Raw genomic sequence first — 26,063 nt, forward strand, 5'->3', positions numbered from 1 at the left:
CAGGTGCTCAATATCGACATGCCACTTGGACAGGCACAATTTTTTATCGAAAACCTATTATAATAAGAGGGAAAGCGTCCATGATTAGTTGAAGCTTGGTTTAGATAATTGTCACTTAGGCATCTCCTCTCACTTATAGTTGAGATTAAATTATATGTGAATCTTCCTTTAGAATCTGGGTCGTTCAACTTTGCTTGCCATAGAGTCAAACTTTTTCTTTTCAACAAGGATTTCAAACTATCAAAGGAAATCTTTATTTCGAAATCAATAATTTGATTTTCAGTGGCAGCCTTTGCCAATCTATCTGGTAACTCGTTACCAATGGTACCAATATGACTCTTCGTCCAAAAGAGTTTAATATCTCTGAAAGCGCTAAGAAAAATGAGGATATCTTTTATCTGTTAAATTAGAACGTTACTTGGACAAACATGCGTAATTGAAACAATTGCGCTTTCGCAGTCACTATAGATTTCTACAGGAACTAGCGCAGAATTAGAAATAAGCCAATATAAGTCCTCTTGCAGGGCCACTAACTCTGCCTGATGCACAGAGGCATTGTCAGAAAATCTATATTACCTTTGTAAGCTGAGTTTCGCATGTGAGAACGCACAAAATCATTTGCAGTATAATATATTTACTTCATGTAACTTAAGTAAGAAAGACAGGAAATAATACTACAGGCAACATGCCAATGAATCCCGTTTCATTTAGGAAAGTAAATTCATTCTTCGTTATTGCCGACGCCTGATAATAATTTTCAAATAAATTGTAGGAAAGAGCAAAGCATATACTCGCAAAATTCTCAGTAACGAATTGCTCGCAACTGACACGATAGAGTTTGCAGAAATAAACATAAGAAGCCGATTGCTAGGTTGAAACTCAAACAAGAGTTTATTATCAGGAGTTCAGTACGAGAAATTGCGACATGATTCCACGATTAAACTATAGACTTGTTTCATGAAAGAAAATTTTTCGGTAAAATGTCAAGTGATGAATTGTACGGGCAGTATGATAGAGTATCTGGCTTCGGTAACAGCTGCCATGGCAATACTACTGAAGACATTCGGAAGACGTTTATGGCTTAGTAGGAAAACGTGAAAGAAAAGGCTGAGCTGTAGTAAGTGTACGTTAAAGCTAACAGAAAAATAAAATTCGGAAAATCTACTGTCTTGGATGTATACAGAGAAAATAGCAGACACTGCTGCACATGGATCGAGCTCGAACTAAAGTAAAATAAAATAAAATAATAAAAATAATAATAATTAATAAGTAAATAAAGGGGGAGAAATTTTCAGTTTACTTCCCTTCAGAATTAAAATCTTCTGAAATTATATAAATATAAAATTCGTCTTCCATCCGGGAAATGAAAATCATGAAATTCATTTATCTTTCGAAAATAGTTAATAGATGTTTTAAAGGGAAGAAGAAAATTGTACAAATGGTATAAAATTTCCCTTTGTTAGTATTTGGACCTGATATGAAATAAAAAGAAAGGTTCTGTTTAAATTGGGATTCTTTTATTTACAGAAAAAGAGTGTTTAACACATAAGAGCTAGTTAAAGTAGATGTTGAAACTTAAATAATATTTCATCTAAAATTATGAATAGAAAACCTCAAAAGTAAGAGAAACTTAATAGGCTTTAATTGCACTTGAGATAAATCTGGAATAGTTGTCTTAACTAGTGTTGTAGAGTCATTAGGTTTCTGATGCTGGAAACGTGAAAAATGAGCAAGACCCTCGCTGAGACTCGAGCCTCAACTTCTCAAATATGCTCCGAGTGTGCTACCGTTACCCCAAGAAGGCATGCTGGAACAATGAAGAAAATACCTTATATACTACTCCTTCTTGCAAAGGGCAACTGGGGATTAGTAGACGTAATCGCCAAACCTTGGTGGTGACGAACCACCACCGTTTTTGTTCGGGCGCCACTCTAGAGGTATTAGATTTCTGATGCTGGAGCCATGAAAAATGAGCCATGCCTTCGTCATTACTCGAAACTGAATCTCTCGCGAACGCGCCGAGTGTGCTACCACTACACCACGAAAGCATGCTGAAAGGAGCAAGAAAATACCTTATAGTGTCATTATTTACTAAAGTCACGCAAGAAAAATGTAAACTCCAGCACAGTCCTTTCAGTAATCATAAGCTCTCAAGAATAGTTAAGTGAAACTTTCCAAATGTAAGCAGTTAATAAGGTAGAAATACATTTTATAAGTCAGCTTTAAACGTAAATACGCTTAAATTTACAGAAGAATTAAACTCCTTAAGTATAAAGTAAAACTAAATTTATAAAAACAAGTGCTTTAAACTTCAATTTGCAGAATAATTAAACTAAGTAAAAACTAAAATTAAATTGGCAAAAGTTATTTCAATGGCAAATTAAATGATTATGAGTTGAGTTATTTACAACACCACATTTACAAAAACCCAATGTGGAGTTTTTTATTCCCCTAAATTATAAACACACATTTAAGTAGATAAATAACCTTCTTCAAGTAAGAGGATATAAGCTGTCAACAACACTGCAAAGAAAGTTTAACAAGACACGTGTATAAGAGAGCTCAAGGATACATTTGATAATTTTATTAATGGAAGCCAGGCTCATTACGCCACTTTACAAACCACTATGCATATCAGAATGTAAATGGTCTGCGAACAGAAGCAGAGCAAGCAAACAACAATCGATTGAAAGCATCACTTTGGTACAACATTAGGTAACATTTCAATCTTCTTTGATTTATTTTTCACTGCACGTTCTAAGCGATTTATATACTTTATCTCCAAGATAAGCCAGGTAATTTATTATCCGCCGTTGAGTTGTATTTACGCTCCAGATTAACAATTAATCGAAGAAGAGCCTATAAAATGCTTCCGTTACTTTACAGTCGGTTTGCGATTAGCTGTAAATAGTTGCTGAGTTTCATATTTTCTTTCTTGCCTCAACTAAATCTGTAATATATATTTTGTTTTCACATTTAAGATTTTATTAGTCCAAAGGGATTTGAATCCCGAAGGACTATTAGTTTCGTTTTGGCATTTTGCGTCGGACTCATAAATGTCGGTTCACTTTTCAAACTGTTGCCACAAAATGTTAGAGTCCTGCATTATATTTGAAGAAATTAAATAATGAAAAATCTGCATAAATGTATGTATATTTCTCGTATTGTGATAAAACAACGGTACATAGAGTCATCGAATTTTGAATAACGTAATCCTCCAACGAATATGAGCATGTGGAAGACCAAATTTGAAATTTGAAATTTGTTTTATGATCGATTTCTTATTTTTTAAAACTTTGACGAATTTTTGATTAACAAACTCAAGGATTTCCAAGCGAGCAATGGCAACGTTGTGCAGAAAAAACATTTTTATCTCCAGCGCGTGAGTCTCTGTATCGGAAATTCTAAAGATATGCTCGTTTTAAAACTATTTTGCGATATTGCTGTTGCACTGGATCTTATGGTTTAAGTGCGAGGAACATGATATTTAATAAAGAAAGGTAACACACAAAATGTTAAAAAACGCCCCTTTGGACGTAATTTAAAATCTGAAACATTTCAGATTTTTTTTTTTTTTTTTTACATTTAATGTGAAGATTATTTCTGCAATGTCTCCCAAGTGGCTGTTGCTTCAGATAGTGCTGAAAAGAAAACGAAAGAAGCCGTGGCCTTTGAAATTAACACGTTGAGCGCCACGTCAGCCATTTGTGGCTGACACTAGACTTTCTGTTTAGGCCGCGTCAGCCATCTGTGGCTGACACTAGACTTTACGTTTAGGCCGCCATTTTCGGGTCATGCCATTCTCCAACAATCTCCTCCTCGTCGTCAGAAGATGATAAAAGTACATATGCTCTCTGGGCAGTTTTCTAACAAGAATAATTTCACTGCTGCTATCGGTTTCACACTTTCGAACTGACATTTTGACGCTTAGGTTTAAAGAAACATTTTGTCTGCATGGGGTTAAGAACTGCAATGAACTGGTTTGTTGTAAAGGGAACACCGGTCACGAATCTATTTCGATAAAATGTTATCTAGTTGGCCAAACAAAACAAACAAAGAAAACAAAACAGATTTGGCGCATAACGTGTTGAATGAATGCCTATAGGAATCACGTTCCAAAAGTAAACTATCTTCTACTGCTATAAAAATCACTGGCCCTACAATACAATACCAGCGCTTTTAAGCGGCGCGCGTGGCCTGAACGGGATTGCCTAAGAAATACGCGTGGCGCTCAACGTGTTAAGAAAGAAATCATAGATAAACTTAAGCGTTGTGTAAGAGTGACGGAATTGGCAAAGATTTACGGTCGTTCCGCATCGACGATCTGCACAATTCTGAAGAGGAAGGAAGACATTAAGAAACTTAATGTAGGCAAAGGAGTTACCGTTACTTCCAAGCACCATCTAAAACGCCTAGAAAATGTTGAGAAGCTTTTGTTGGTGTGCATTAACGAAAAGCAGGGCGATTCGGTGTGGGAAGCTATCATTTGTCGGAAGCTATCACAAAGGTAAACTGCGGTTATATTATATACTAGTGTTATTTACTTGAAAAATTTATTTTTATGTTGATAATTTTGGGGTTGCAAAACGGATTAACCGGATTTCCATTATATTGAATAGGAAGTGTTTTCCTAGATACGAGAAATTGGCTATATGAGCTCAGTGCTGCAATGAATGAAACTCGTATCTCGAGATTCTACTGCATATATCTTTATGTCTGTAATGCACGGGTGTATATACTAATGCACAGAATGAAACATTCTGCTAAGAAATGACTAGAAATATTTTATTGTTTTCTAATATACAAAACCATAAACACATCTTGTAAATTTATATGAAGTGACGTGAATTATTCGTGGAATAATTCTCTTGATATTAAAATGCCTAACAAATAGATTTCAAGAACTCAAATCATGCTATGTAAAATTATTCCGAATGAAAATAAATCGTTGTCATTATATTGTCAGTTATCAGAAGGTCATGCATGACATCCGTTTAATCGTCCGTTTTATGATAAAGTGAAAATCAGTAACAGCAGCTGCTATTTTTTACCTGAATAAATTATTAATGCATTTAATTAAAAATTTAATTACGTACGGTATGCTGAAAAAATTTCACACGAGTTATTTATAAGTTTCTATTTCTCCCCTCCTTCTTAGCATACCTTCGTAGTGTAGTGGTCAACACGCTGGACGCATACTCGAGGGGACCTTGGTTCGAGTTCCGGCGAAGGCATAGCTCATTTTTTGCGACTTCCTGATTCAAATTAACCTAATGTCTCCACAGTGACGTTTGAACTAAAAGAGTGGTGGGTGGTGATTTCTCCTAATTCCCAGTCGCCCTTTAAAAGGAGGTATATAAAGTATTTTTCCCGCTTTCTTGGCATGCCTTCGTAGTGTAGTGGTCAGCACGCCCGACGCGTATTCGAGCCCCGGCGAGGACATTGCTTATTTCTCAGGTCTTCCTGCTTCAAATTAACCTAATGTGTCTACAAAGTTTCCAAGGTTAAAAATGTGTTATTAATATTATCATGCAGATTTATTACTTCCGAATCATAAACTAATAACTGTTTAAAATATCATTAATCTAGAAATATTTTATATTTAATTATTGCAAATGATGTTACTAGTTTGCCATGTGCTAATAATGTAGCCTTCCAATGATAGAACTAGTGATGGACCTAGAAAGATTTCTAGAAATTAATTTCCTAGAAAATCTGTAAAATCCTGTGAATAAATCTACATTTTGAAAACACACACACACACAAAAAAAAAACACATATTTTTTTAATACTTTTCATAATAATCTACCCAGAAATCCTTGTCAGTGTAACTATTCTTTAAAGAAATATTTTATTTTAATGATTTTTATTTTAATTACTTACAAATGGTAACATTTTACTCTTCAGTTTGTTTACGGCCCCTGAATATGGTCCATAATTTTGGCATCGAACAACTTTTGTTATAAGGCAGTCACATTTTTGCATTTTATTTTTATAGCGGATGTAATAGATTAGAGAGTGGGAAATGTATAAAATGTTGAGTGTGATATTTTTTTATAAAACTAGTGTTTTAAATTTTTAAAATGAGTTGTGGCATTGAAAACAATTTTATAACTGGAAGCATATGTCTGTAAATTTGGTGCTTGGAAATATTTGAACATTTTCGAGGATAAAGGCCGAGTACGAACTTTTGTAGACACGTTGAATATAGGTATGTACGCATGTGTACATATACGTAAATAGATATATGCATATATGGATATAGATACATGTACATTAATATGTATATGTGCTTGTGTATGTGTATGCGCATATGTGTGTATTTATGTATATGTAGATTGAATTCACAACGGGAAAAAAAATAGGGATTCGACTTAAACTAACGTATAAATTCAAAACCAATGTAAAACTTAAAACGTATGAAATTTGTGAATTACTAGAAACTATAATCATAAAATTAAAAAAAAAAAAAAAAAAAAAAAAAAATCTGAAATTTTTCAGATTTTAAATTACGTCCAAAGGGGCTTTTTTTAACGTTTTGAGTGTTACCTTTATTTATTAAATATCATGTTCTTTGCACTTAAACCATAAAATTCAGTTCAAGAGCAATATCGCAAAATAATGTTAAATTAAGCATGTCTTTAGAATTTCCGATATACACAGTCAAGCGAGCTGGAGATAAAAGTATTTTTTTTTCTATATAACGTTGCCATTTCTCGCTTTTAAAGCATTGAGTTTGTAAATCAAAAATTCGTTAAAGTTTTACAAAATATAAAATCTATAATAAAACAAATTCCAAATTTGGGATTTCAGATGCCCATATTCGCAGTAGGATTTCGTCATTCAAAATTCGATGGCTGTATGTACAATTGTTTTATCACAATGCGAGAAATAGACAATCATTTATGCAGATTTTTCATTATTTAATTTCTTCAAATATAATGCAGGACTCTAACATTTTGTGCCAACAGTTTGAAAAGTGAACCGACGTTTATAGAAGTCCGACGCAAAATCGCAAAACGCAAACAATAGTCCTTCAGGGACAAAGCCCCTTTGGACTAAAAAAAAAAAAAAAAAAAAAAAAAAATCTGAAATGTTTCAGATTTTAAATTACGTCTAAATGGGCGTTTTTTAACATTTTGTGTGTTACCTTTCTTTATTAAATATCATGTTCCTCGCACTTAAACCATAAGATCCAGTGCAACAGCAATATCGCAAAATAGTTTTAAAACGAGCATATCTTTAGAATTTCCGATACAGAGACTCACGCGCTGGAGATAAAAATGTTTTTTCTGCACAACGCTGCCATTTCTCGCTTTGAAATCCTTGAGTTTGTTAATCAAAAATTCGTCAAAGTTTTAAAAAATAGGAAATCGATCATAAAACAAATTTCAAATTTCAAATTTGGTCTTCCACATGCTCATATTCGTTGGAGGATTACGTTATTAAAAATTCGATGACTCTATGTACCTTTATTTTATGACAATGGGAGAAATATACATACATTTACGCAGATTTTCATTATTTAATTTCTTCAAATATAATGCAGGACTCTAACATTTTATGGCAACAGTTTGAAAAGTGAACCGACATTTATCCTTCCGACGCAAAATGCCAAAACGAAACTAATAGTCCTTCGGGATTCAAATCCCTTTGGACTAAAAACTAAACTCAGTGCCATAACAGCCCTAAAGGGCAAGGCCTTCAGTGCCCGAAAATCTGCTTTCTTGACCGTGGGCCCCGGGTTGCGTAAGCATATGCCCTGAACAAGTGGTCAGCTTGTCGCAGGACCTGCAGTATTTAGTCCGCAAGCGAACCTGGTACTCATTTTATCGACCCAAGTGATGAAAGGCTGAGTCAACCTTGCCCAGCCCGGGAATCGAACACACCCCGGACCTATGGTACTTTAGCGCGATGCGCTAGCCACTGCGCCACTGGGCGCACGAACTGAAATATTGGCGAATTTGATTACACATGTGATATAACGGATTCTGCGTACATCTAGGATTAATGTAAAGCTATATATAATGTATACATATATATACCTTCTTGAAAAAGTCCATTAGTGAGGGGCATGGATAAATGTAGAAGGCAGTAGAAAAGAATCTTCAAAGTGTTACGGATTTTAAATGATTTTAAAAATTGTATCGACATATTCGGTCAAAATGCAAAATAAAGTATCATCCTTAGCTTGCATTTTCAGCTGTGTACAAACCCGTGCTCAAAAGTATTGCATGACTTGATATATTTTGAACGGTTGGTTGCACAAGACATCGTGGTTCCAGTTTAAGACAGACATCAATAATATGGGTTTTCCAGATGAATATTTAGCAAAAACGTACAAACGTTTCTTCAAACGTTTATTATACTCGTATACTAGTAAATAAAGCAAAAACGTTTCTAAGCAAAAACGTTTCTTCATGAATAATTAGCAAAAACGTACAAAATTGAAAACTTTTTACGTACCCTGTATGAAAAATCTTACAATTAGTAGCTTCTTCTTTTTCCAACAATTTTATACCCTTAAACGATAACGTCCACATTTTGCAAGACTAAAAGTATTCCAACAGAAAAAACACGTATTATAAATGTGTATTCGTACTCGGTATACAGAGTTGACTTTATCAGTACACACTTGATTTTGGTGAATTATACCATAAGTAAGTTTCAATGATTAACAATTATTTTATTCAGAGAATTAATTCGAATATGGAACGCTATTCTCTCGTTCCTGCATTTTTCTTGTTGATATCACATAAAAAATGCGTAAAAAATTCCCTCCTAAGCTTTCTTATATTTTCTTTATATCATGATCTAAATTTGCATAGCATGATGTCTATTTATTTTTATTTTCGAAAGTGATTTTTTTTCCATTCGTTGGCCCTAGCCATTTTAGGCGTCTACAGCTACAGAGGCCGGAAGTGGTGATCACTTTAATTACGGAGGTACTACGGAGGTAGGTGAGCCACCGCTGCCTCATATGAACGGACAGAAAATTTATAACCACGACTTCTCCTTGATCTGAATCTGGGAACATATAAACGGACAGACAATTTACATCCGTGACTTCTCCTTGATCTGAATCTGGGAACGTATGAACAGACAGACAATTTACACCCGTGACTTCTCCTTGACCTGAATCCGGGAACATATGAACGGACAGACATTTTACATCCGTGACTTTATATCATGGTTTAAATTTTCATAGCATGTAGTCTATTTCATTTTATTTTCGAAAGTGATTTTTTTTCATTCGCTGGCACTAGCCATTTTAGGCGTCGGCAACTACTGAAGTCGAAAGCGGTGATCACTTTAAAATTACGGAGGTATATAATAGGTGAGCCACCGCTGCCTCATATGAACGGATAGACAGTTTATATCCATGACTTCTCCTTGACCTGAATCCGGAAACATATGAACGGACAGACATTTTACATCCGTGACTTTATATCATGGTTTAAATTTTCATAGCATGAAGTCTATTTCATTTTATTTTCGAAAGTGATTTTTTTTTCATTCGCTGGCACTAGCCATTTTAGGCGTCAGCAACTACTGAAGTCGAAAGCGGTGATCACTTTAAAATTACGGAGGTATATAATAGGTGAGCCACCGCTGCCTCATATGAACGGATAGACAGTTTATATCCATGACTTCTCCTTGACCTGAATCCGGAAACATATGAACGGGCAGACATTTTACATCCGTGACTTTATATAATGGTTTAAATTTTCATAGCATGAAGTCTATTTCATTTTATTTTCGAAAGTGATTTTTTTTTCATTCGCTGGCACTAGCCATTTTAGGCGTCGGCAACTACTGAGGTCGAAAGCGGTGATCACTTTAAAATTACGGAGGTATATAATAGGTGAGACACCGCTGCCTCATATGAACGGATAGACAGTTTATATCCATGACTTCTCCTTGACCTGAATCCGGGAACATATGAACGGACAGACATTTTACATCCGTGACTTTATATCATGGTTTAAATTTTCATAGCATGAAGTCTATTTCATTTTATTTTCGAAAGTGATTTTTTTTCATTCGCTGGCACTAGCCATTTTAGGCGTCAGCAACTACTGAAGTCGAAAGCGGTGATCACTTTAAAATTACGGAGGTATATAATAGGTGAGCCACCGCTGCCTCATATGAACGGATAGACAGTTTATATCCATGACTTCTCCTTGACCTGAATCCGGAAACATATGAACGGACAGACATTTTACATCCGTGACTTTATATAATGGTTTAAATTTTCATAGCATGAAGTCTATTTCATTTTATTTTCGAAAGTGATTTTTTTTTCATTCGCTGGCACTAGCCATTTTAGGCGTCGGCAACTACTGAGGTTGAAAGCGGTGATCACTTTAAAATTACGGAGGTATATAATAGGTGAGCCACCGCTGCCTCATATGAACGGATAGACAGTTTATATCCATGACTTCTCCTTGATCTGAATCCGGAAACCTATGAAGGGGCAGACAAATTGCATCCGTGAATTCTCCTTGATCTGAATCCGGGAACATATGACGGACTGACAACGTACATCCGTGACTTGATCTGAATCCGAGAACTTCGTTACAGAAGTCATAATTTTTAACTGCTGTCCCCTCTGACCAGCCAGAAAATGAAGCAATGGATCTGGAATTAAATTCAAAAGATTTAACTATAGGCATTATTTAGAAGCAGCCCCTATAAATTTCTTAACAACTTACATCTGCTTAGCGGTTTGTAAAAGGTTCTGATTTTCAATACTCCCGAATGAAAAGGTTCAATTAAGCTCTAAATATTCATTAGAAAAGAAAAAATTAGCCAAAGTGAAAACCTTGAAAATATATTTTGCATATTGAAATTGATCCTTCATTCTGGGTGAAGCAAATTCAACCGTAGATTTTAAAATCTTTTTAATATTTAATAACTATAAATCGAAAGGAAAACATTGGTTAACATTTCAGTTCCAACAGAATCATTGGTTCAATTTCGTTTTTGTTACATTTTATACATTTTAACTCATTAGCATTCTATCGTTAATTATATTAGTAATATCCTTTCCTTTTTCTTATTTCAACAATTTTAGGCCCGATAAAAATAGTAAGAAAGGGTTCAAAACAGCCTCATATGCCCAACAAACAGTTTGTTAGGTTCTTGTGAAAGTCTTCAGGGTAAACGCCATCTATCTGGAACAAATGCCAGTTGAATTTATTAAATTTAATTCCGTTTAAAATTTTAATTTTCAAACGTCGTAACCAATGCTGTAATTTTTTTTCAAAACGTGCTAGAAGGAATTTACTGTAAGAAACCTTCTCCAACGTCATCAAATGGAGCTCATGTTTTACTTGCGTCTGTACTAATATTTGAGTTTCAAAGATATTTTCTGAAACGACCATTAAAGAAAAACAAATAAGTGTAAAAATGCAAAGAAAAATCTTTTTTCTTTTCTGGATTAGGAAATTTCGATTATTTTTAGTCTTAGGAAGCAGTTAGAATCATTCTGTATTCATATGCTAATATGTTTTAAATAAATGGCAGTAAATCTCATGCACATAACTAGTGCCGCATAACATTAGCGATCATTGGATATTCGTTGCTCAGTACATTTTTAAAGGTTATATTTACGTCTCATGCTTCATTTTCATTCTAAGCATGTTCTCATTCTAAGCATTATATTTATGCCTCATGCTTCAAAGAAATATCTTAAAGTACTGACAATTGTAATATTCTAATCACTATTGCGTTAGTATAATTAGAAAGATATTGTTACAGATTTCGCATTTAAATAGCTAATGCTAGTAGAATTATAAATTAAATTGTTTTATTCGCCGTGCAGTGCAGCTACTGACGAATATAAGCTAATGAATGCTAATTCTTCTGAATCAATACGATTGTGTATTAACACATCGTTCAATAAATCCGGGACTAACCGAAAGATGGCGTTAGTAACATCAACTTGACTTCATTGTTCGAAAGAACTAACCTTCAAATGACACGTGTCTAATTTTCAAGGCAATTCGGACCAGAAACAGCGAAGCTATTGTGGTAAAAGTGACACTACTTGTGCATTTGGTAGACAAAATGGAGTAAAACGAATTTCGAGTGTTGATCAAACATTGGTATTTAATGCGCAAAAATACTGTGCAAGCTCAGCAGTGGCTTGAAAAATGTTATCCATACACTGCTCCATCGAAAACAACCATTTGCCGTTGGTATGCTGATTTTAAGCATGGTCGCACGGATACAAATGATGTGGCACTCTCGGGTAGGTCAAATGAAGCAGTCGCTGCGGAAAATGTGAAACAAGTGCTGAAAATCGTGATGAATGACCGCAAAGTTCCTGAGATTGCTGAGATGGTAAACATATCAACTGGAAGCGCATGTATGAATTTGCATGAAACATTGAGAATGAAAAATGTGTTTCCCAAATGGGTGCCGCATGTGATCACAATGGAACAAAAGCAACAACAAGTCGATGATTCACAGAGCTTTTTGTCACTGTTTACTCGCAATAAACAGGATTTCTTGCGTCGATATATGACAATGGACGAAACATGGATTCACTATTTCACTCTGGAGTCAAAGCAGCAGTCAGCTGAGTCGCGTGCAGCCGGTGAAAGCCATCCGAAGCGTCCAAAAACGCAGCAGTCAGCTGGCAAAGTCATGGCGTCTGTGTTTTGGGATGCGCGAGGAATAATTTACACCGACCAAGGGAAAATCTATCAATAGCGCCTATTACAGTGAGTTATTGATGCGTCTGAAGGACAAAATAAAAAAAAAAAATCTGAAATGTTTCAGATTTTAAATTACGTCCAAAGGGGCGTTTTTTAACATTTTGTGTGTTACCTTTCTTTATTAAATATCATGTTCCTCGCACTTAAACCATAAGATCCAGTGCAACAGCAATATCGCAAAATAGTTTTAAAACGAGCATATCTTTAGAATTTCCGATACAGAGACTCACGCGCTGGAGATAAAAATGATTTTCTGCACAACGTTGCCATTGCTCGCTTTGAAATCCTTGAGTTTGTTAATCAAAAATTCGTCAAAGTTTTAAAAAATGGGAAATCGATCATAAAACAAATTTCGAATTTCAAATTTGGTCTTCCACATGCTCATATTCGTTGGAGGATTACGTTATTCAAAATTCGATGACTCTATGTACCGTTGTTTTATCACAATACGAGAAATATACATACATTTATGCAGATTTTTCATTATTTAATTTCTTCAAATACAATGCAGGACTCTAACATTTTGTGGCAACAGTTTGAAAAGTGAACCGACATTTATGAGTCCGACGCAAAATGCCAAAACGAAACTAATAGTCCTTCGGGATTCAAATCCCTTTGGACTAAAAAAAAAAAAAAAAAAAAAAAAAAAACGACGGCACATGAAGAAAAAAATCATCTTCAGTCAAGACAATGCCCCGTGCCACAAGTCAATACAAACACTGGTTACATTGAAACGAGTTGTGCTTCACTCTGCCTCCCCACCCACTATACTCCCCAGATCCAGTTCCCAGTGACTACTAGCTGTTACTTGATCTCGAAAAGATGCTACAGGCGAAAAGATTTGGCTTAAATAAGGAAGTCATCGCTGCCACTGAAGCTTATTTTGCGGACAAGGACAAACGTTTAACAAGCATCTTATCGAAAAGTTAGAAAAGCCTTGAAATGATAGCATAGCTCTTCATGGTGATTATGTTTATGAATGAACGTGAGTTTTTTTAAAAATGGATGCTGTTTTCTTTGTTAGTCCCGGGACTTATTGAACGATGTGTTACATTCATTAAATTCAGAAACTCTAGGATTAAAAAAAAACAATTTAAACACTCGCTAATAAAAGCATATCAGTTAGGATTAAAACAATAAGGAACTCATCGAAGTGGATGAAAGTTGAACTTCTAATAAACTCTAAACTAAAGGTGATTGACAACTGTTGAACTAGATTTCGATATACCGTATTTTCCAGCGTATAACGCTCACAGGTGTATAACTGATATATATACTTTCAAGCTACATTTGTTGTTTTAATTTTGAGGTATATTCGCCATATAAAGCGCACCACATTCTTCACGAAGAAACCTAAACGGTACATGTGCAGTGCTTTTATCTTTTGAGGTCGCTTATCGAAAATTTGGCCTAGCCTTTCGAACATTAGTAAATCATACTGACAAGCGGTAAGGGGAACAATATATGTGTGGGTTAAATGCTTGAGGAAGTAAATATTCCAGCAAAGAGGAGGGATTGTAGTCATTGCAAATGTCCAAAAGAATGTCCAAAGCGCTTCCAACCTGAATGAATTTGTTGAGTTTAGAGTTACATGTTTTCTCTTTTTGTAGTCATTTAAACCGACATTTTGAAGGAAAAATCGAAGGATTTAAAAATCAAAGGCTTTAATCTAGTTCTCCTTTTTTCTGAAAAAGCAAGTGGATATCGTGCTGCAGCAAGGACGTTTGGTGTTGGTAAAAGATGGAACAGATAATGATTATTTATTTTTGGATTATAATGATGTTACGGATTTAGTATTTAAATAGTTAATGTTAGTAGACTTATGAGTAAAATTGTTTTATTCCCCGTGCAGTGCAGCGCGTGACGAATTTTTGCTGCCTGTCGTAAATGCTATTATTTTTTTCTTGAGAGAAACAATAATAAAATGATGAAAACGGACATCAGATTCATTTTTCAGATTCGAATATTATAAATTTGTTTTATGAAATACTAATATATGGTCGCTTCGGGGCAGATGCTTGTGCTTCGAACAATTTGTTGATTTTTACGGATTATACAAGCAACATAATTCTGTGATTTAATTTCAAAAGTATGTTTTTTGGTCAAATATTTTGCTTTCTGGTTTTCTTCTCTTACACTAGTAAAGTAAGTTCTCAGTTTAAAGTTAGACAATTAAAGAATACTTCAGTTTCTCTCAAATCTTTAAATTTGGAATGAAAATTCTTCATTTTAAGCTCAAAAAACAAAAACGTCCTTACTTGAATGTTTTCCATTGCTGACTTTTTATCCTAATCATAATAATACAATTTCTGAATTTAAATTCATGACAGAAAAACAAAGAAATATTTAGTTGTGTATTTCTGCTTATTGACTTTATCTCAAAGTCTTTTAACTGTTATGATTCTCTGAATTCAGCAGCTGCTGTTATTGCAACACACATGCTTACAAATACGTTTTATCATCAGATATTTATCTAATACACATCTCTTACTGTCCATCTGGATAATAGAACCGATTTCATCCGCAGCAACTGAATATCGCATATAGAAGGTGGTTCTTATGATAATTGTAGTGTATTTCGTTATCTACAAAGAATGTTACCAACATGCTTCCCTCAAAAAAACATTTGGTCAGTATTTTGTGATTTCTATTTTCGTAGTGATCATGCCAAAAATGCTCATTTGCGAGAAATATATCCGAAGACATGGCTAAAGAATTTTTCTCTTTCGAAAGACGTGTTGACATTGTAATCTTACTAGTATTGTGGAACATTGCCTTGCGTTAAGAAAATCCTAACAATTTCCTTAAAATGGAGGTAGTGCAGAAATAGGAATCTTATCATTAACTGCGCAGCTAAAATTTCAAAGCTGTTGAGCAATATAAGCAACAGGAAATCAATTTCTGGTTATATAATTCTAAACTCGTTAATATTGCAAAGATAATTAATAAATATTTTAATAATAAAAGTAAAAAAAAAAAAATCTGATGTGTGCACCACATGACTTCCTTGTACGGAATATTAAATTATACCCATACTTTCTTGCATTTCATTTAAACTTATTAGATTGAATTAAATGTACTTCCTCGATACTGCATAAACCACAATAGAATAAATGCACTCTTTAAAATTCACTACTATATTTGTTTACTATAGTGATACTTTGGCGGTAGGTTCACTTAACAGCGTTGCATTTCGTTCATTTTTTAACTCAGAATGCATACAATTTATATCATCTTAAGAGTTATCTAATCGTTGCCACATGTTCTATTCAAATATTATAATAAGTCTAAAACGAAGTATAAAAAAATTAAGCAAAGAATAACAACAACAACAAAAAGAAACAGTTTTTCACAGACGATTCAGTATTTCTCATTCAATTAATTCAGTTCTCAATTCGCGACAAGGCAAAAATACTTTAAAATTCAAGATTTCGGTATTGAAAATTATGAAGTAAATCTTAAACACTTATTTCCTCGAATAAATTACAGAATGGTTTAAACATGATTTAATTCGCAATATTAAAATAAGGCGTTATCTTTGTTATTGTAAAGCTTACTTTCTCTAGATTGGTAACAAATCTACTATTCTGCTGTTTCAAATGTAAACAAGCAATGGCCGCCATCGAAAAAATTATTACACTTAGCCGCACTTAAGCAACGTTTAAATTTTTCATAACTCTACAATTATTCCATGCAGATTTACTAAAGACATAAACACTTTAACTGGAAGATAAGAACAACATAATTCAATTATTTTTAAAGCAAAACATGCACAATTTACAAACATATAATAGTAAAGAATCTGAGATTACTGAGCCGAGTAACAGAGTGTATATATATATATATTTATATACTTTTGGTGCGGTCGATTGCAACCAAAATACGAGGTGCACATCTACATGTTATAGCAGTCCTATATAGAACATTTCAACGTTCTGAGGCTACTTGTTTTTGAGTTATGCGAGATATATTAGTACACAAGTACGTAGGTACAGACACTACTAAATTTCTCTTCAGAATTCATTTTAAAGCAGTTTTATAATTTTTTTTTGGGGAAAAGAGTCTTTTATTCTGTCCTTACGTCCAGATGTCACGCAAAAACATCGTTAATTGGTTTCGATAGCTGTTAAAATAATCACATACTCCTTAATGAAACCTTAATGTTGGAATATGACGCGTGAAACATACTCCTTAATGTTGGAATATGACGCCTGAGACATTTCTAGATTACAATACTTCCTTTTGACTTCGTACAATGAAGTAAAAATTAGATCATTTAACTAATTAGTATATAACAACTGTTGTCCTAACGCTACAGTTTCTTTTGGGTGATATATATCACAACATCTACAGAGGGGTACATCAAATTTTGCATAGAGACATTTAAGAAAATTCCTTCAAATTCTTTCTATAATTCTAGTATCAGTGTATTAATACATCGAAGATTTACGAAACGGTTCTGCAATGAAGCTAAGAGCATCACTAATTAATTAAAATAATATTACTAATGCTCCTAATTATCAGCTGGGTGTAGTACAAATAAACAATATTTTAAATTATACATTTGGTAGTGCTATTAAACAAGTGTAATAAGAATTTGAATTATCAAAAATCATATGTCGCATGGATGATAAATGGTACATTAAAGTAATTTCACATAATATAGCCCAGAATAGTAACCCAGAATAATAGTAACCCAGAATATTTAAAAGATCCCACTAAAGAAGTTTCTCGTAACAAAATATTATTCTTGGTACAGAAATATGTCCAATATCGATTCAATGGTTAGAGGTTCCGAGAGGTTTCAGCTTCTTCTTCTTACATGCTTAAACTCTCTTTATAACGATTCCAAGGTAAGCTTATTTAAGACAGCTGAAGCTAATACAGCGTTTTTAAATGGACAAAATTCTCAAATCAAAAGAATATTTTTGGCTTCCATGAATCCAACACTTTTTTATTTCATTTCATTTCTTTTTCTTTTTTAAGCAGACTGATCTACAAAACCCAAGTGAAGGGGAATCGATATCTAATTTATTTTGTGCTGTCAGAAGCACGGAAAGGAGTGTACAAATCACCTTTGGATTTAGATCTCCATGATACTGGGAATGATACTGGGAATATTTGTGGCGTCTTGCTGTATTTCTTTTGAATTCTCTCCGCACGTTCCATTTATATATAATAAGAATGAGGATTCCTCCCCAAAAATTAGAAATAGTGTAATGAAAATGATTTCAAAAATTAAATCTAAGTTTCTAAATGAGGACTCACATGGACAACAACACTTTTTAAACTGAATTTACCGACCTCAAATGAAATAATCAAGTGACAATTTAGATGTTTTCAAATGATTTATAGAATAATTTAAGAAAACGATTGCTTATCTTCTTTATTCTGAGCTATGATGTTACAGAGGATAAGACCATATGTGTATTTTCAAGGAAATCTTTTCCTGCAAAAAGCTGAATATTTCTGCGACTGTTGATGAATCATAGCTATATCTGAATTATTGTAATTGAAAATAGTCTAGATATTTGCTCTTCTAAACAAAGAGAGAAACAGCCCCAAAGTTTGGATTTAAGAAAAATAAATAAATTCGGTTTCATTAAGGAGTATGTGATTATTGCGGTTTTCCAAGCAATGAGGAATTAAAGAAAAGAAAGACAACAAATAAATGCAAAAGTTAACTCTATGTCTAACGTATATCTTCCAGAATATTGCAGAAAAGTCTGTTCTTATGGCAATGATGTGTAGAATCATTAAGTGCTTTTGGAACAAGAGACGTGAAAGTGAGAAGTTCTCGCCGGGAATCGAAATCTGAAACCTTGAATGCGCGACGCGTATGTTTTCAATTATACCACGAAAGCATGCGAAAAAGAAGGTTTTGGTTTGGTTTAGTTTATTACGTCAAAGCACACTAGGGCTTTCTGCCTAAGGAGAGGAATGATTTTAAAGAGGAACTGCCAGTTCATTTCGTGCATGTGCGCTTTCGTAGCAAGTCAGAATTACCAGTGTTCAGAGATTTTACTGCTCGGATACTGGTTGGCACACGGAAAGGAAGGAGAAAATAACTTTATATATTCTCCCTTTGAAAGGGTGACAGGGGAATTGGGGACTTCATTGCCAGATCTTGCAGGTGATGAATTATCGTATACCAGCTTTTAATTCGAATGTCACTTGTAGAATCATAAGGTACCTTTGAGCAGAAGCCGTGAAAAATGTGCAGTGCCATTGCCGAGACTCGAACCCTAGACCTCTTAAATATGCGTCCAATTACATTACGAAGGCATAAGGGAAGGAAGAAGAAAATAGCTTATAGATGGTCTCCTGTATTTTGAGACAACTGCAAAGAAGACCGGTTAGTTGTCAATCAAATAATTCCAAAGTTCCGTAGTTAGATGTCAATCAAGTAATAAAGTTCCATACGTGGTTAACTGTCACTCAAATACAAATAACAGGCTATGAAAATCATCACTATATTGAGAAGGTAAAATATCTCAAGATAATGTTATAAAATTCCTAATTTTACAGAAAGATCCAGATTCAATCCAATGGTTAAGAGGAAGGAAATTAACCAGCGGAAAAAAAAAGTTTTTATTATAATTAACATTTTAGCTAAATGGCAACTTCCAGAATTGTGTGAATGAATTCTGTAATTCCAAATTTATTTTTTGTAAAGAATGTTTTAATTTTAATTTTAAGAAAATTAAATCTATAAATGAAAGCATATCATTAATTTTTTCCCAAAATCTTCGAATACTATTTCACGTAAAGCAAAACTCTTATCATCAGTCACAAGATTATCATACCTTTCTATCTTTAAAGTAAAATACTACAAAAAGTATTGCACTATACTTCAAATATTACAATGTGGCTTCCTAATAACATAGCTGCAACTGACAATCGATAAATTGCATTTAATATAAACCTGATGAGTATGTCTTCGGTATTTAATTACATATCCTTCTGATAAATATGGTGAGGGACGTAAGAATGTGGTGTCAACAAATGTATTGTTCCAGACAATTAATCGATAAAGGAATCTCCTCCGGGATTGCCCTTGCCGAGTGCGGTTTATCGCGGATTCATCAAACTGTCAGAAAACCTATTTAGTGGAGATCTAAATCCAAAGGTGATTTGTACACTCCTTTCCGTGCTTCTGACAGCACAAAATAAATTAGATATCGATTCCCCTTCACTTGGGTTTTGTAGATCAGTCTGCTTAAAAAAGAAAAAGAAATGAAATGAAATAAAAAAGTGTTGGATTCATGGAAGCCGAAAATATTCTTTTGATTTGAGAATTTTGTCCATTTAAAAACGCTGTATTAGCTTCAGCTGTCTTAAGTAAGCTTACCTCGGAATCGTTGTAAAGAGAGTTTAAGCATGTAAGAAAAAGAGAAGTATCTCATATACGTTGCTATTTTAATAATGAAAACATAAATTCTCGCAACATCATGTAATTGTTTCGAATTATAACTTTTAGATATCAGTTCCTGAAATAATTTGAGGATAAAATTTAGAAATTTAAGCTCATTTTTGTCACCTGCATTGTATTTGCAGCATGAATGTTTACTGCATTTGTTGAAATATTGTGCTCCTTGGTAGTAAGGAAATGACGAGAGCGAAATCTAAGAAGAATTATAAGGCCATATGGTGTTAAAATAAAAGGAAAATGTTTCCTATTTTTCAACAAGAAATATTTCATAAACAAAAATTACATACGTACGTATTTAATAATGCGCTTCAAAAATAATAAATGTTTGCATTAAATTCGCTTATTATAGCTATGATGAGTTTTTAATATACGATATTAAAATAACAGCTGAAAGACGATAAGTATTTGTAGAATAGGAAACTTCGCCAGGTTTAAGGGCAACATAATTGTTACGAGAGACGACTATAGATACAGAAATATCAAATGTAGCGTATAATTTCGGCAATATAAACATCAGTGAACCTTTAAAATAACTTCCGCTGTTTATATTCTTTCTACTTGGATGCATTCTTCGAGAGGATTGAGAAAGGCTTACAATAAATGTGTATGCAAAATTCAGTCTTCATAGCTTAATAGGAAATAGTTTAAGGGGACTCATACACCTTAAACCCTTTATGATCTTCGAATATGTGACTGTTGCAAGAATTGGGATATTTTATTTATTTTAAAAGTAATTACTTCCAACTTTTTACAGCTGATTACATAATATAGCTGCTTTGGAAAATAGTAACCAGAAAGTTTGTGTTGCCACAAATATTTTTATAATTTAATCCTCTTTTGTGACAAAATATTTCGCCGTGTTTCCACCTTGCGCGCATGATATTTTAAAAATGGCTAATGGTACATACTTGAAACTGGATTGAATTCTTTATATGGGCACTACTTTCTGACTGAACCAACAATCTGATGAATATTTTAATATTGAAAAATTTTATGGACGAAGACATTAAAAATTTTGTTAATAAAATACATTTTATAAACTCAACTCAAAATAAAATAAAAATTGAACATGAAATTTTTAGAATTTTAGGTTCACAGTAGTTCCCAAATATTATAGAAGCTATATATTAAATATGGAATTAAATTATGAAACAGAATGTTTTAAACTGTGCGCGCAATTTGGAAACATGACGAAAAATGTTGTCACAAAGCGGATTAAATTATAAAAATATTTGTGGCAACACAAACTTTCTGATTACCATTTCAGAAAGCAGCTATATTATGTAGTCAGCTGTAAAAAGTTGGTAGTAATTGCTTTTAAAATAAATAAGTTATCCCAATTTTTGCAACAGTCACCTATTCGAAGAGCATGAGGGGTTTAAGGTGTATGAGTCCCCTTAAAAATTGTCAACATTTTGATTATAGTGACAAATACTACGAATAAGTGGTACTATTCCGTTTTGAGGATCGTAAAAAAATTGCAACGAAAATGTATGCGCCAAAGCGCCCATTTAGCAGCGCGTCCATTTAGCAGCCCGCCAAATCTAGCGTACGCGCTGATTTCAGATTGCATAAGTTTGCCTAATTAAATTGCCTAATTCAAATATCAATCAATGCCTTCCTTTGTTTTGCAATTACCAACAAACATTTAAAAAATAAAATAGAAAATACAATCAAATATCTATCTTCAATAGGCAAAAGTTTATGTGAGCACTAATGTAATTAATGTCAAAATTCATTTTTGAAGGTGCAATTCATCTAAAACTTTTATTATCTAATTATCTTAAAAACAAACCCTTGCAATAATAATGATATAGTAAAAAAGGGAAAAATAAAAGGAAGAAGATACAAATTCATATAATAAACTTTATCTCAAGGAACTATTAAGAACTGTTATAAATTATGACTGTTAGCCTACTATTATTATAGCTATTATAACTATTATAATTATATCTAATAGATATATCAATTAAAATATCGACAAATATTTATACTGTTATATTATGTTATATTATACTATGTGTTATATTATATTATGTACTATTTTGAATATTACTTTAAAAATAAACCGAAGTGTAGTGGAACTATACCTACATTACTTATAGTAAACATTGGGAGTCCCACTACATTTCCACCTGAACCTGAACCTGATTGCATTAGTTTATATAGTTCTATATTTCTTAAGACGCCATTGAAATATTAGTTTAATTTTTACATCTTTTTGATTTTAAATTCTTTTTTGATATCCTATGGATTTAACAATTTGGGAATTGCCCATGGCGGTGTGTTTAGCGTATTTAATTATGGCAAAGCACACTAGGGCTATCTTCCTAAGGGGATGGATGCCTTCGTGGAGGACTTTCTAAGGTAAACTGCCTTGTATACACGTTACACATGGGGAAACCACGAAAATGCCATGCAGCCAGCCCGTTCGCGGGATTCGAACCTCGGACCGAACTACCAGTGTTCAGCGACTTTACCGCTCGGCCGCTGGTGAGCCTGCCCATGACGAAAAGTGTGCAAAAGGATTTTGGGTAAAGCGCAGAATCATCCACTGCTTGACGCGTTTTTAAGAATTGCACATACTCGCTATCGATGTACACATCGACCTATTTTCATTTTCACTTCAAAAAAAAAAAATAATAATAAAAATAAATCCCGGAATTGCACAAAAATAGCGCTGCGCACACTTTTGACTTTATCTATGCACAACATCGACCTATTTTCACTTAAAAAGTAAAAGAAAATTGACAAAAACCCAATTCATTTTAACTTTGTAAAAAAGCGGTAAACAAATAAGTGTGTGATTCTGTTGTTTATCTAGAATTTTTCAAAGAAAAGGCATCATCATTATAGAAAATTATGTTAGAGCAACCAATGAGATGAAACTATGCTTTAGCGATAACTCAGTGGCGAAATAGCGATGCAGACATCCATTCAGTTATGCTTAGCAATTTTTATATAAATTATAATAATGATCTGAAATAGTTATTCACTCTTATGCTTCCATTCAGTCATGTTTAGCCTTTTTTATATAAATTATAATAATAAAAATGTATTATTTGAAGTTAACCTTTCATCTAAATTAAAACATCAATCTTAAATAGTTATTTACTATTATTCTTCCTTTCTTGCGTTAAGGTTGCCGCAATTAGTTTTGGCAGCACTGGCATCAACAATAGTTTGGTGATTTTTTACAGCCCCCAAAACCAAATAGTACCGAATTAGTTAAATAAAAGCTTATAAAATGCAACTTGTTTAAAGAAATTATAAAGAAGCTTAATAAATACTTTTCTTTTATGAATTTTTTAAAGTGGACAAATAGTTTGTTTTATAAAAATTTCAAAACTCCTTTCATATATATATATTTGGATATTAGTATTTTAAGGTTATATAAAAGAATATATGATGTGTTAAGTACTATAATAAAATTAAGAAAATCAATTTTGGAAATGAAATGCTGAGAAAAATGTACAGGAAGTTATGAAAGGAAAAAAAAATAATTTGAGAAGCTAGATGGAGCATAGCGAAAGCGAATGTAGCGTGAACTTTCGAAATAAACAGCAATTACATTTCAATAAGGGTAATATATTAGAATTTTTAAAACGTTGCATAGAGCTCGATTGTAAAATTAATGTCACTAACATAAGAAGAAATATTTTTGCCAATGTGAAACGGTTCAAAGAAATCCGATTAACGAATTGAGAAAGCTTTGCGGATAATATTTACAGATCCAAAGACAAATTTGTATTAAGTGTCTGACTATGATAAGTTATTAAAAATTTGTTTATCTTTCCGTTTCGGAAACGTAATTCGTGTTCCTTGACGAGTGGGCGTGTTGGTGTTGGTGTATTTAATAATGGCAAAGCACACTAGGGCTATCTGCCTAAGAGGAGGGATGCCTTCGTGGAGGACTTTCTAAGGGAAACTCGCTCATATACACGTTACACATGGGGAAAATAACGAAAACGCCCATGCAGCCAGCCCGTTCGCGGGATTCGAACCTCGGACCGAACTACCAGTGTTCAGCGACTTTACCGCTCGGCCGCTGGTGGGACTGTTCCTTGATGAGAAATTTCAACGCCAGTTTGGCCGATTTCGCACACTACATTGATATGATACATTAAAATTCCATAAGAATTAAAGTATCCGAGGAAATTTGTGGTTGACCAAACGAAAGAAAGTTGTCGGATAGATATGGACAAATGTTTCTTAAGACATCGCCACATGTTTTTTGTCTAATACATAATGCGAGTTGTCAGAATCCTGTTAAAACATATTCTTGTTTAAGCAAAATGTCCTGTCCGCTAAACGTCATTGTTTGGTAAATGCTCTGTCGTTTAACAACTGTTAGCTAAGTAACCCGCAGGATAAGTGTCACGGCCCCTTGGGGAACATATCTATCTTACTGGTAGCACCGGCGTAAGGAAGAATCAGTAGTAAGGCTTCGGAAATGTGTTTCTCGAATTTTCCCAGCAGTCGCAAAGCTGGCGAGAAATAACGAAAAAATTTCCTTAAAGGTCAGTCATGAGCGTACTTGCCCATAATCTCACATACTACTACAGCTATGTTTTTTAATTTAAATATTGTTCGAGAATAGGAAGATCTACAAGCGTACATAAGAAAGAGAAATATATACAAACGACTTTAGCCATAAATTCAATTACATACAAAATAAACACCTAAAATTATAAGCCTAAAACAACGAATGATTAAATAAAACAGTACAAAAATGAATAAAATTAGCAGTGCAATTAAAAGAAGTTAAGCATTTACTAAAATTTAAAACAGTATAAATCTACTGGTCTGATGAAGAAACTAAAAATTTTATAAATAAGTTTATAAACGAGAAATTCTAATTCGAGTTTCGGTAAAAAGGTCCCATCACATTATGCGTATTGTCATCGATAAACAGTGTGTGGACAAAATTTGAAATCGATAGCTTATTAGAAAATTCTTTAAAGTGGATGACTAAATTTCGGCCATAGTGAAACACCACGAATAAAATAAAAGCTAATAAAACTAATGAACTATGTATGAAATCCAGTGAAATTAAGAAAAAAAAATAATTTCTGAATCCATTTTAAATAAGCAACGTTATGTTAAATGTTATACTTCTGAAAAGAATTTCTGTAAACCTAATCAGATTGCAAAACTGAAGGAATTAATTTGTCATGTTACTACATCCCAATCTATAGTTAAAGTAGTACATAAAATCTGTATTCATTACAACTTTTCAAAATCCTTGCTGTTAATTTACGAGATCCGTAAGGACAAGAATTTTCAACCACATTAACCACATGTAAATATATTTTTTCTACATAATTAAAAAAAAAAATCTCCTTTAAATAATATTCGTATTAGAGAATTTTTAAACAATATATTTTTTTAAAATTAAAAATAAATAATACGTTTTCAAAATAAATAATAAAATATTTCAAATATGTCTTTTTAAATAGTGTGCGTATTATCAGAAAAAGACTTTGCATGTCTTAAAATTAATGAATATTTTAAAGTTCGGCTTTGCTCAAATAAAACAAGCCTTTATAAATATCTGTCAGTGAGCTGTATAAGTGAATTTGTCGCTGTTTTAATGTTACTTTCACTTTGAGCCTTAGCTGAAACAGAGTTTTCGGGACTTCACTTCTCTAACTACAAATGGGCGTTTTATAATTAGTCTTACGAAAGAAGCATTATAGAAAATTCTATTTAATTATTTAATTAGCAACGCTGCGCTTCTGAAGCTTTTTGTTCTTACGAACCTTTATGCCTTTATGTTCTGTGACGGTCCTTGACATTTGAATAACATTTTACGCATTATGTCTTAACCAGGAAACGACATTTGGGAGGAAATTTATTGGAAGACATCATGATTTGCTTTGTTAAACATAAAGACAAATGATTCA

General features: G+C 33.3%; 1 long non-coding RNA gene across 1 annotated transcript in view; it reads left to right on the forward strand.

Moving 5' to 3' along the window:
• The first annotated feature begins 15,236 nt into the window (after positions 1-15,236).
• The window catches only part of LOC118195965 (uncharacterized), a 139,592-nt gene continuing 128,765 nt past the window's right edge, over positions 15,237-26,063 (forward strand). Inside the window, exon 1 of the long non-coding RNA XR_004759345.2 lies at positions 15,237-15,354. This is a non-coding gene — a long non-coding RNA (uncharacterized LOC118195965). The remainder of the gene's footprint in view (positions 15,355-26,063) is intronic.

Source organism: Stegodyphus dumicola, chromosome 10 (assembly GCF_044657685.1).
Source record: "Stegodyphus dumicola isolate Sdum_Otavi_A_Nest chromosome 10, ASM4465768v1".
NCBI classification, from domain to species: Eukaryota; Metazoa; Arthropoda; class Arachnida; order Araneae; family Eresidae; genus Stegodyphus; species Stegodyphus dumicola.